The sequence below is a fragment of the Ranitomeya variabilis genome, chromosome 2 (assembly GCF_051348905.1).
Source record: "Ranitomeya variabilis isolate aRanVar5 chromosome 2, aRanVar5.hap1, whole genome shotgun sequence".
In the NCBI taxonomy this organism is placed as follows: Eukaryota; Metazoa; Chordata; class Amphibia; order Anura; family Dendrobatidae; genus Ranitomeya; species Ranitomeya variabilis.
In genome coordinates this window covers 33710676-33724188 of record NC_135233.1, presented here as the reverse complement: position 1 = coordinate 33724188, position 13513 = coordinate 33710676, and positions in this window count along the sequence as shown.

The window sequence follows — 13513 nt, the reverse complement described above, 5'->3', positions numbered from 1 at the left end:
GATATAACCTAAGAACTGTATCTCAGAACGATGGAACTCGCATTTCTCTGGCTTAATATACAGATGGTTCTCTTTCAGACGTCTTAAAACAGTTTTGACATGTTCTTCATGTTGCTGTAGAGAGTCAGAAAAGATTAGTATATTGTCCAAATAGATCACTACAAACTGGTCCAACAAATCTCTGAAAATGTCATTAGCAAGGTGTTGAAACATTGCAGGGGCGCTACAAAGCCCGAAGGGCATCACAAGAGATTCAAAGTGTCCATACCGGCATCTGAATGCTGTCTTCCACTCATCCCCTGGACGAATACGCACCAAATTATAAGCCCCACGAAGATCCAGTTTAGAGAACACCTTAGCATGGCGGACTCTTTCCAGTAATTCGGGAATCAGAGGCAAAGTGTAACAGTTTTGTACGGTTACCTTATTGAGTTCCCGATAGTCAACACAGGGTCTCAGGGTCCCATCCTTCTTCTTTACAAAAAAGATAGGTGCCCCTGCTGGTGAGGAAGAAGGACGTATGAAGCCTTTGGCCAGATTTTCTCAATATACTCCTTTAAGGCTTGAAGCTCAGGTGCCGCCAAAGGGTATACGTTACCAAAAGGAATAGCTGCCCCAGGAAGCAACTCAATGGGACAGTCATAATGCCTGTGGGGAGGAAGCTGATCTGCATTCTTCTTGTCACAGATGTCAGAGAACTCTTTATATGCTGGAGTTAAAGAAAATACCTGTACATGTGGTTCCGTAGCCGTGGACTCAGGAACAGCTTCTGTTAACGCTGAGTTGCTCCTTGTTGGGAAGATAATCTCCTTGGTCTCCCAGTTGATAATTGGGTTCTGAGAACGCAACCAAGGAATGCCTAAAATCACAGGAAAATGAGGAGAAGAAATTAGCAAGAAAGAAAGTTGCTCCTGATGATTAGGCTCCAACAACATTTCAAGGGGTATGGTGTCCTGATCCACAGGCCCAGAGATTAACGGTGACCCATCCATTTCCATGGTAATTGGAGAGGCTCTTTGCTGAATTTCAATACCATGTTCCTTGGCAAATGCGATATCCATGAAATTGCCACCTGCACCAGAGTCAATCATAGCTGCACTGGAAATCCACTGTCCTTAACACAAGATCTTAATAGGGAGAGAACAGTAAGAGTTATTTTCCTTAAGCTCCTTGGGGGGTGAAGTCATAGAAAGTGAATGGAATACAGTGTTTAAAGGCAGGCTACATTCAGAGATGCCAGATTCATCATCACAGTTGTCATACTCCCCTACCGCTGCTAGCACCTTGTTAGGCCATCTGGGACACTTAGGACAATTGATCAGAAAGTGGTCAGACTGGCCGCAGTAGAAAAATAGACTTTCACGAAGGCGATGCTCCCGGCGCTCATTGATCTCGCGCCTCTGAACGGAATCAATTTGCATGGGCACCTCCTCCACCTCCCGAGATGTTTTACCTGCAGGCTCTTTGGAAGGAAGGGAAAAGTTAGAAATACGGTTATATGCAGCAAACTTCTCCTGCATACGCTCAGTAAGGCGAATGTCAATGCGCACACAATGCTGTATAAATGTCTCTAGCTCTTGTGGTGACTCAGAGCGAGCTAGTTCATCTTTTACAATACTAGACAGACCCCTTTTAAAAATAGGCAATTGTGCATAACTGTCCCAATTATCTACCGCTAATCTCCTGAATTCAGTAGCATACTCAATAACAGAACGTTTAGCCTGGCGTAAAGACAATAAAGCAGATTCAGTGGTTGCACGGTGATTAGGATCATCAAACATTAATGCCATAGTGGCCAAGAAATCATCCAAGTTATTTAACCGTGGGTCACGAGACTCAATCATCGGATTCGCCCAGGCGAGCGCTCGTGCGGTCAGCAGCATTATTACACACAATACTTTGGATTTATCATTAGGAAAATGGTCAGTATGCACATCAAAATATAGCATACATTGATTCACAAAGCCACGAAATTTGTCGCGATCACCATTAAATCTGAATGGGGGCAACTTAGTTGGGCTAGCTGGTGGCGGTTGCCCAGAGGGAAAAGTCGCTTGTGCAGCTATTTGCGTGCTTATGTCCTGAAAAACTCGTCCATACTGGGACTCTATGCCAGCAAGTTTGTTTTCCTGGGCTGCCATGCGGGTGCTTAAGTCCTGCAAAGTCTGTCCAAACATTTGTTGATTGTGTTCAAAGCTTCCAAACTTCTTTTGCAGACCTTCCACATCTTTCTGCAGTGATCTAATTATGGAAAACACCTGCTCTAGTCTGCTTTCTGCAGTCATTGTTCCAGCAGTCTCCTTTTTTTTTTAGGCTAGAGTATCCTGTAATAATTATAGGGGATAACTCAGGAGACTCTTTGCGTGGAACAAGACAACTACAGGACACAGTTTTATAAGTGGTAAAGTCTATATTATCACACGGTGATTCAAACAGGTGCAGAGAGAAACTCAAGTCCACAACACTTGGAGTAAATATTAAATGCAGCTCAGCAGTCTATAGGAAACTTCAGAGGAAAATGCAATCACGCAGAAAGTCTATGAAGAACAATTATTCTTGTGGATGCTTGACACGAATAAGTCCTTAGTCCAAAACACAGATAGATATGCTTATAAGGCAGTTCAAATCATATCTTAGCTCAACCAGGGAGGTCTGGGTAATAGTCTCAGGTTCTTGCAGAGCAGCAACAGCTTACATGACCAGCACATGCAGATGGAAGTAAACACGAGCAGCAGATGAAGGAGGATTACTGGAACTGGTGTATGCAGCAGGAACTCAGAGCAGAGTAGCAGGATAACCCCACAGGTTCACAGGAGCAGGTATATAGCCAGGGAGTCACCAGAGGTCAGGAGCTGGATGCAAGGCAGAATACTCTAGCACAGACTGAAGGCTGGGGTAGAGTTTTATAGCAGGAAGACACAGTGCACATGAGACCAAAGATGCCATCTTGGAAAAGGGCAGTAATGCACAAAAGGTAATAAAAAATGTTCAGAGTCCTGACACTATTGTTGCTTGCTAGGATTAGATGCAAAGGCAGAGGTGGTCTGAAGAACTTCAGGGCCAGACCTATTACACGAGTGTTGGTGCATGAGTTGAAACAATGTGTAATAAGAAGCAGTGAAATCCCTGAAGAGCCCTTGCAGGATGCACCATTAGTGAGGGGAGACTGCCATCTGCTGGTCAGGTGAGATCAAGCGGAACCAAATAGTGCTGGAAGATTTTCAGGGGGAGCGAGTTTGTGTGCTGCACCTAATCAGGTGATCCACTGGAAGGACTTCCTTGATATAAAAGCCCTGCACGCCAAACCGCAGGCAGATTTGGTGCCAGAGAAGAGAGTGGAGCAGACATGCTCCAGGAGTATCGTTAAGGCAAGCTTCAGCGAAAGTCTACGACATCAAGGTGTCGGCCATCGCCTGACAAGGCCCGGTTTCCGCACAAGAGGACTCTGAGTTCCGTCTGCGCTAGTCGGGACCAGGATTCGTGCCACACACCAGTAAAGATCAAGAGACCAGACGTCGCCCGTCAAGAGCTGAGGCCTAGTCCATTCCGTTCCAATCCTGAGATATCAACGGTCAAACCAAGAAGATCTGTGAGGAGACTGCCACAGGTGAGACACACCTGCGACTGCAGAAGGACAGTGCATGTGAGTAGGGCCGTCACTTTCAGCTATCCTCTAGAGTACCGGGGCAGGCTGGGATTAGGGTCTCAGGTTGGGAGGGGGCCATTTGGTGCATAGGAGGCTCAATGGGCTTTGATAGACTACATCAGAGAGAGACTTGTGACCTAGTGGCAAAACCCGGTGACTCCCGCTAGGGCCAGATTTGCAAGGAGAGAACTTACATGGTGGCTCCCACGACAGGGTACACCACCATTGTGAACAGAACATTAACATTAGATAGATAAATACTTCCTTTGCTTTGTATGAATGTTATTCTGCCTAGTTACTAACACTGATTGCTTACAGTTACTTTAAATCACTGTATATAAGTAGAACCATTCCTGATTGTTTCTGCCTCGTGCCTCTATGCATTGCGCCCAGACACCTGCATTACAAATGCAAATGTCCAGACAAAGAGGAGAGTGACTGTTAAAGAAATCGAGTAGAGAGAGATGCCACCATCAGCCAGGAACCCCCAAGAGAGACCTTTTTGCCAAGAGGTAACATCAGACTGCCCACCATGTTCCTGCTGATGAATGTAGACATGTTGCCACAATGTTGCCCATAATAAAAACATATGTAAGCAGTTGAGAGATCTGTGACATTAGGTTACTGCGTTGAATGTAGCCAGACTTCTGTAGGTATGAGAAAAGCCCCCTGTGCTAAGGATTAGCAGGTGCCGATGCTGCTACGTGCACCATTCCCTCAGACCAAGTGTTTCATGGTTCTTGGACTAATGGGGTCAAGTATGGAATCCTTCATGAGTAAGTGGGTGAAGAGTCCACCAGAGAGTTGCTGACCCTGAGGCCTTGCAGGTTGGATTGGGAGTCTTTCCTGACATCAATGGTGAGGGCGGAAGTGCATCAGAGAGAAACTTTGAGAATGAGAAATGCCAGCAAAGGGGTACACCACGATACTGATGCTCCATGGCTAGAGAATATTCAAGTGTCACGCCTCTCGATGAGACACTATAAGCGTGTGTTTTCCATGTCGAATATTAAGCCCCCGTTGATCAAGATTTGGATTATTTTTCACTTTTAATAATGATACAGTTTCTACTCTAACCCCGGTGAGTTTCCTCTCTTGTGCCATACCCCTTGCGGACTGGTTACCACATGAAGCTTAGTCCCCGTTGGAGTTTTTTTTTGCTTTTCCCCCCAAACTGGCTTGATCTTTAAAGTGATTTTCCATTTAACAACTTCTTCTAAAGTTGATAAAGTTCCGCAGACAAAATAAAAAACAAATCACATAATTACTTCTCAGATTGGCGCTGTTCCTGCAGTGGTATTCCTGTGCCTCTTGGTAGTAACGGGGTATAGTTAGGTCATGTGACCGCTGCAGCCAATCAGAGGCCACTGAGTCACTGAAGTCTTTCAGCATTCTATCGGTACTCCAGTCGCTTTTTTGGCTGCAGCGGTTACACAACATAACAATGCCACGTGAACACTAGGAGACACAGCACCGACATCATAGGAATGGCGACAGTCCAGGAGGTAAGTATGAGATTTTATTTTATGTGGCACACTGTAGCTGTTAAGAAGAATTTATCCAGTAGCGGAAAAGCCCATTAAAGGGGTTAGAGGTGTCCGTGTAATTTGGCCAAAATTCTGTGCTATGTATAGTAGTTGAACCTCAGGTTTTCCGGTGCAGATCTCCATATTCCCTGCATTAATGTAATGTTACATGATAGAAATCCAGTTGTCTTCAGACACCCTATAGATTCGGAGCAAAAAGGGCTCGTTTGGGACTTTTATATTGATGGCCTATCCTTAGGTCAGGTCATCAATATCTGATCAGTGGGGGTCTGACACTCGGCACCTCCGGTGTTCAGTTATTCCAAACATAAGTGTTCGGTTTGGGAGCTGCACAGCAAAGCGTTGTCACCTTATAGTGTCCGTACTGCACATCCGACCGCTATTGATTGAATATGGGGTGTATGTGCAGTACCCGGCCGTGTCCTCGATTTCATTGACAGAGCTTGTGCCATGCAGCTCCACAACTGAACCCTTCTGGTCGCCGTCAGCACAGGGGACAGCTGATATGTGGGGGTGACGAGTGCCGTTCCCCCGGGTTTGCCAGGAGTAGCCAGATTGTTTCGAAAAAATACAGCAAAATTATGGCAAATTAGGGCATTCCCCCAACCAAAAAGTGGGTGTTCTTACCATTACAGAACATTCACGAGCAGGACAGGATAAGGGTAAGTATGGCCAAATGATATATAGTGTGCAGCCGTTGCAGCCACATGTAGGCCCTAGAGTCTACAGGAGGGGACACAAAACTTCCCTTTAGTCCATAGTAATAGTTGAGGGACGTGTTGAAGATTTTTCATTGGGACTCAAGAGCTTCAAGTTACGCCACCAATCAGTTGGTTATAAACCGCTAGGACACCTACAGATTGCAAGATCCTAAAGTTGTGCTTGCATAAGTGTGATCTGTATGCTCACATCTATGGGAGTTGTATAGTGTATGTGTGACCATTAATGCCATAGACAAATAATGCAACGGTGGTCAAATCTGCACATTGGTACTCATTTCAACCAGAGTACATGGGATCCCGAATTTGCAAACAGTGTCTGTCCCAGCAGTCAGCCCCCAAATCCCAGCAGTCAGCCCCAATTTATGTCCGATCCAGTGGAAAGCTGGTAAACTCTACAGTTTATCTCCGCAGGGGATTTGGAGCTCTGTTTCATCCCTATATAAAGATTTATTAGGATTTGGATCAGCAGCTATTTAGATTGATAACTCTGCAACGTGTTCATCGGTGAAGACTCGTCTGTTACGTTTGTGAACTGTGGACATCTTCATATCTGCATTTCAGGAGCTTCGGGTGTTTGGAGCAGCAGTAACGGACGTGATTCTGTATTTTATGCCATTCTCCCTGCTTCTACTATTCTAAAGTGCACGACTTGGGAAGACTTTTGTTGTGAAGTTGGTTTAAAAGTAGAAACGCTATCAGCCTTAGCTTTAGAGTAGCCAGAAGCGGCACTTGATCTCAAACTCAAGGACACCCCTCCTCTGAGAGACCATGGAAGTTGTAGCTGCAAATGAGCTACCAGGCCGGAGCCGCCGCTGCAGAGAAGTTCTCAGAAATCATTTTACAACAAATCTGCTCGGTTGATTTATGGCATTACACCGGGGAGAGACACCGCGTGCCAGAGACGGCCGGTGCTCGCATGCGGGATGCGGTGCTGATGACCATGACACCCAAACTGCTGCTGCACCTTCTCACAGGTGTGATCTGCTCCACAAGGGAGAACGTTCCTCTAACAATGCAGATTCTAATTATACGGTGATACAGACGTCTGGAATTATCCAATAACACTGACCTTAAAGGGAAGGTGCCATCAGAAAATGACCTATTGGTTAAATCAGGATGTTATGTTTTATGTATTTTTTAAAGATTTGCTAAAAAAAATATCTTGCAATTTTAACAATGATTCCTATTCTTAATTTTAGACTCCTACATACTGTTGGGCACATGAATATTAGCATCAATATTCCAATACAGACCCTGATGAATTGCAATGAAGTATTTAATGAGCATTATGTCATTTTGACAAGGATCATTGGACAGGAGGAGGATGAGGTGAGCTGTGACATCACCTATTGTGAATGGTGGATCCTGTGTTATCTACTGTATATAGAGGTGTTATCAGTCATTGTACAGGAGGAGGAGGTGAGCTGTGACATCACCTATTGTGAATGGTGGATCCTGTGCTATCTACTGTATATAGAGGTGTTATCAGTCATTGTACAGGAGGAGGAGGAGGTGAGCTGTGACATCACCTATTGTGAATGGTGGATCCTGTGTTATCTACTGTATATAGAGGTGTTATCAGTCATTGTACAGGAGGGGGAGGTGAGCTGTGACATCACCTATTGTGAATGGTGGATCCTGTGTTATCTACTGTATATAGAGGTGTTATCAGTCATTGTACAGGAGGAGGAGGTGAGCTGTGACATCACCTATTGTGAATGGTGGATCCTGTGCTATCTACTGTATATAGAGGTGTTATCAGTCATTGTACAGGAGGAGGAGGAGGTGAGCTGTGACATCACCTATTGTGAATGGTGGATCCTGTGTTATCTACTGTATATAGAGGTGTTATCAGTCATTGTACAGGGGGAGGAGGTGAGCTGTGACATCACCTATTGTGTATGGTGGATCCTGTGTTATCTACTGTATATAGAGGTGTTATCAGTCATTGTACAGGAGGAGGAGGTGGTGAGCTGTGACATCACCTATTGTGTATGGTGGATCCTGTGTTATCTACTGTATATAGAGGTGTTATCAGTCATTGTACAGGGGGAGGAGGTGAGCTGTGACATCGCCTATTGTGAATAGTGGATCCTGTGCTATATACTGTATATAGAGGTGTTATCAGTCATTGTACAGGGGGAGGAGGTGAACTGTGATATCACCTATAGTGAATGGTGGATCCTGTGTTATCTACTGTATATAGAGGTGTTATCAGTCATTGTACAGGAGGAGGAGGTGAGCTGTGACATCGCCTATTGTTAATGGTGGATCCTGTGTTATCTACTGTATATAGAGGTGTTATCAGTCATTGTACAGGAGGACGAGGTGAGCTGTGACATCACCTATTGTGAATGGTGGATCATGTGTTATCTACTGTATATAGAGGTGTTATCAGTCATTGTACAGGAGGAGGAGGTGAGCTGTGATATCACCTATTGTGAATGGTGGATCCTGTGTTATCTACTGTATATAGAGGTGTTATCAGTCATTGTACAGGAGGAGGAAGTCAGCTGTGACATCACCTATTGTGAATGGTTGATCCTGTGTTATCTACTGTATATAGAGGTATTATCAGTCATTGTACAGGAGGAGGAGGTGAGCTGTGACATCACCTATTGTGAATTGTGGATCCTGTGTTATCTACTGTATATAGAGGTGTTATTGGTCATTGTACAGGAGGAGGTGAGCTGTGAGATCACCTATTGTGAATGGTGGATCCTGTGTTATCTACTGTGTATAGAGGTGTTATCAGTCATTGTACAGGAGGAGGAGGTGAGCTGTGACATCACCTATTGTGAATGGTGGATCCCGTGTTATCTACTGTATATAGAGGTGTTATCAGTCATTGTACATGAGGAGGAGGAGGTGAGCTGTGATATCACCTATTGTAAATGGTGGATCCTGTGTTATCTACTGTATATAGAGGTGTCATCAGTCATTGTACAGGAGGCGGAGGTGAGCTGTGATATCACCTGTTGTAAATGGTGGATCCTGTGTTATCTACTGTATATAGAGGTGTTATCAGTCATTGTACAGAAGGGGGAGGAGGTGAGCTGTGACATCACCTATTGTGAATGGTGGATCCTGTGTTATCTACTGTATATAGAGGTGTTATCAGTCATTGTACAGGAGGAGGAGGTGAGCTGTGATATCACCTATTGTGAATGGCAGATCCTGTGTTATCTACTATATATAGAGGTGTTATCAGTCATTGTACAGGAGGGGGAGGTGGACTGTGATATAACCTGTAGTGAATGGTGGATCCTCTGATATCTATTGTACATAGAGGTGTTATCAGTCATTGTACAGGAGGAGGAGGTGAGCTGTGACATCACCTATTGTAAATGGTGGATCCTGTATTATCTACTTTATATAGAGGTTATTAGTCATTGTACAGGAGGAGGTGAGCTGTGATATCTCCTATTGTAAATGGTGGCTCCTGTGTCATCTACTGTATATCTCCTGTGTCATCTACTGTATATAGAGCTGTTATCAGTCATTGTACAGGAGGAGGAGGTGAGCTGTGACATTACCTATTGTGAATGGTGGATCCTGTGTTATCTACTGTATATAGAGGTGTTATCAGTCATTGTACAGGAGGAGGAGGTGAGCTGTGACATCACCTATTGTGAATGATGGATCCTGTGTTATCTACTGTATATAGAGGTGTTATCAGTCATTGTACAGGAAGAGGAGGAGGTAAGCTGTTGGAGCGCCCCCAGACACAGGGCCGTGGGGTACTCGGTACCGGGCCTCTCTGTCTCAGTTCTGGGGTTGTCACGGTGGCTAGACCCGGTCCGTGACCCTGCTAAGGGGCGTCCAATGAAAGGTGTAGGTGGTGGTGCGTGGTGCAGGTCGCGATGAATAACGAGGACACAGGGTTGCAGTCTCTTTACCTCTTTACTGAAGGCTTCAAGATCCTCAATCCAGAGTACGATTAACAGGGCTGGCTGAGACCGGCCGGTCCGATGGCACCTCCAGAGTTCCCTTTGCAGGTGGAAATCTGTGCCTTCCTTCTAGCGCCTGTGTGTTGTAGTACTTCCCTGCTGAGCACCACAGGATAGTCCTCACAACTGTTGTGTCTGTTTCTGATGTTCTTTCCCACAACTTATGTCTGTTCTGATGTTCTTCTCCGTCCCCCAGATGATATGGATAGGACGCACCCGTATGACGGGTAGGCCTGGAGTTCTTCCGGGACCCCAGTGATGCCCCTCTCCCACAATTGCCCCCTATGTCTGCTTAGGTGTTTTAGGTGAGACAGCCAACCTATAATCAACTGTCCTGCCGTTGGTTTGAAGTAATGCCTGGAGCCCAATACTTCCTCGGCGTTCCGGCCACCGGCTACGCGCCTCAGAAGGCTGTTGCCTCGGTCTTACAGCACGACTCCTACTGGTGTTATCTCCTTTTTGCTGTGATCTCGTTTCTCACTCTCCACAATAAACCTCGCTTCTTGTCCTTTCTTGAGATACCGCCGCGATGTAGTGCAGGTGCGGCTCCTTAACGTTCTTTCCTTTTCGCTAGGCCTCTGTCAGGATCCCACCCCTGACAGGGACCCCCCTGAATCTTCCCCTGCAACACCCTCTGCCACAGGATGTTGCCTGGTTCCAACCCAGTCAGCTTCTCCTAACTTTCTATCCAACCCACAGTTTTACCAGATTGTGAGGAGTGGCCTAATACATAGCGCCCTTAGCTCCCCCTGGAGGCCAGACTGTAAAGTGTATTGGTGTCTGTGATACCTGGTCAGGTGAACTCCTTAAGTGCCATCAGACGTACCATAGCCCCCCTTAGCGGTGGAGCAGCAGTACTGCAACAACCAGGACTCTGGGGCGCTGCACTGTGATATCACCTATTGTGAATGGTGGATCCTGTGTTATCTACTGTACATAGAGGTGTTATCAGTCATTGTACAAGAGGAGGAGGAGGTGAGCTGTGACATCACCTATTGTAAATGGTGGATCCTGTATTATCTACTTTATATAGAGGTTATTAGTCATTGTACAGGAGGAGGTGAGCTGTGATATCACCTATTGTAAATGGTGGATCCTGTGTCATCTACTGTATATAGAGGTGTTATCAGTCATTGCACAGGAGGCGGAGGTGAGCTGTGACAGCACCTATTGTGAATGGTGGATCCTGTGTTATCTACTGTATATAGAGGTGTTATCAGTCATTGTACAGGAGGAGGAGGTGAGCTGTGACATCCCCTATTGTGAATGGTGGATCATGTGTTATCTACTGTATATAGAGGTGTTATCAGTCATTGTACAGGAGGAGGAGGTGAGCTGTGACATCACCTATTGTGAATGGTGGATCCTGTGTTATCTACTGTATATAGAGGTGTTATCAGTCATTGTACAGGAGGAGGAGGTGAGCTGTGACATCACCTATTATGAATGGTGGATCCTGTGTTATCTACTATATATAGAGGTATTATCAGTCATTGTACAGGAGGAGGTGGTGAGCTGTGACATCGCCTATTGTGAATGGTGGATCCTGTATTTTCTACTGTATATAGAGGTGTTATCAGTCATTGTACAGGAGGAGGAGGTGAGCTGTGACATCACCTATTGTGAATGGTGGATCCTGTGTTATCTACTGTATATAGAGGTGTTATCAGTCATTGTACAGGAGGAGGTGAGCTGTGACCACCTATTGTGAATGGTGGAACCTGTGTTATCTACTGTATATAGAGGTAATATCAGTCATTGTGCAGGAGGAGGAGGAGAGCTGTTACATCACCTATTGTGAATGGTGGATCCCGTGTTATCTACTGTATATAGAGGTGTTATCAGTCATTGTACAGGAGGAGGAGGAGATGAGCTGTAATATCACCTATTTTAAATGGTGGAACTTGTGTTATCTACTGTATATAGAGGTGTTATCAGTCATTGTACAGGAGGCAGAAGTGAGCTGTGATATCACCTGTTGTAAATGGTGGATCCTGTGTTATCCACTGTATATAGAGGTGTTATCAGTGATTGTACAGAAGGGGGAGGAGGTGAGCTGTGACATCACCTATTGTGAATGGTGGATCCTGTGTTATCTACTGTATATAGAGGTGTCATCAGTCATTGTACAGGATGAGGAGGTGAGCTGTGACATCACCTATTGTGAATGGTGGATCCTGTGTTATCTACTGTATATAGAGGTGTCATCAGTCATTGTACAGGAGGAGGAGGTGAGCTGTGACATCACCTATTGTGAATGGTGGATCCTGTTTTATCTACTATGTATAGAGGTGTTATCAGTCATTGTACAGGAGGGGGAGGTGGACTGTGATATAACCTGTAGTGAATGGTGGATCCTGTGATATCTACTGTACATAGAGGTGTTATCAGTCATTGTACAGGAGGAGGAGGAGGTGAGCTGTGACATCACCTATTGTAAATGGTGGATCCTGTATTATCTACTTTATATAGAGGTTATTAGTCATTGTACAGGAGGAGGTGAGCTGTGATATCACCTATTGTAAATGGTGGATCCTGTGTCATCTACTGTATATAGAGCTGTTATCAGTCATTGTACAGGAGGAGGAGGTGAGCTGTGACATCACCTATTGTGAATGGTGGATCCTGTGTTATCTACTGTATATAGAGGTGTTATCAGTCATTGTACAGGAGGAGGAGGAGGTGAGCTGTGATATCACCTATTGTGAATGGTGGATCCTGTGTTATCTACTGTATATAGAGGTGTTATCAGTCATTGTACAGGAGGAGGAGGAGGTGAGCTGTGATATCACCTATTGTGAATGGGGGATCCTGTGTTATTTACTGTATATAGAGGTGTTATCAATCATTGTACAGGAGGGGGAGGTGAGCTGTGCCATCACCTATTGTGAATGGTGGATCCTGTGTTATCTACTGTATATAGAGGTGTTATCAGTCATTGTACAGGAGGAGGAGGAGGTGAGCTGTGATATCACCTATTGTGAATGGTGGATCCTGTGTTATCTACTGTATATAGAGGTGTTATCAGTCATTGTACAGGAGGAGGAGGTGAGCTGTGACATCACCCATTGTGAATGATGGATCCTGTGTTATCTACTGTATATAGAGGTGTTATCAGTCATTGTTCAGGAGGAGGAGGTGAGCTGTGATATCACCTATTGTTTATGGTGCATCCTATGTTATCAACTCTAGTTACATATGTTACTTACCATTGTATTTTGCTGATAATTATAATGAGGCTGCTTAAAATACTTCTGTATAGAATTGGATGTATAATGCTAGTAAACGGCCTAGTGGCCAGTGTGAAAATTGCAAAATTTCTGTTTTGTTTTTTTATAATTCGATGTATATCCCCTCTAAGACTCTCCTTTTCCGCATTCTACAGTACATACAGGCCACGGACTGTTACACAGCTGATTTTCTGCCTCGCATCTGTATACAGACGATTCAGTGGATATAGTGGAATCGGCCACGTTACTTTTTTAACATTTTTTTTTTCTGAGCTTCTCTTAGCTGCTGTATCCCAACATAAAAGATGAATATGCAAAGTCAATGAAAGCCAACATTTATAATGAAACTTGATTGCAAAAAATTATTTTAGTTCCAAATGCATGCATTTATGTAAAATAAAAAAATAAAATGTGGACA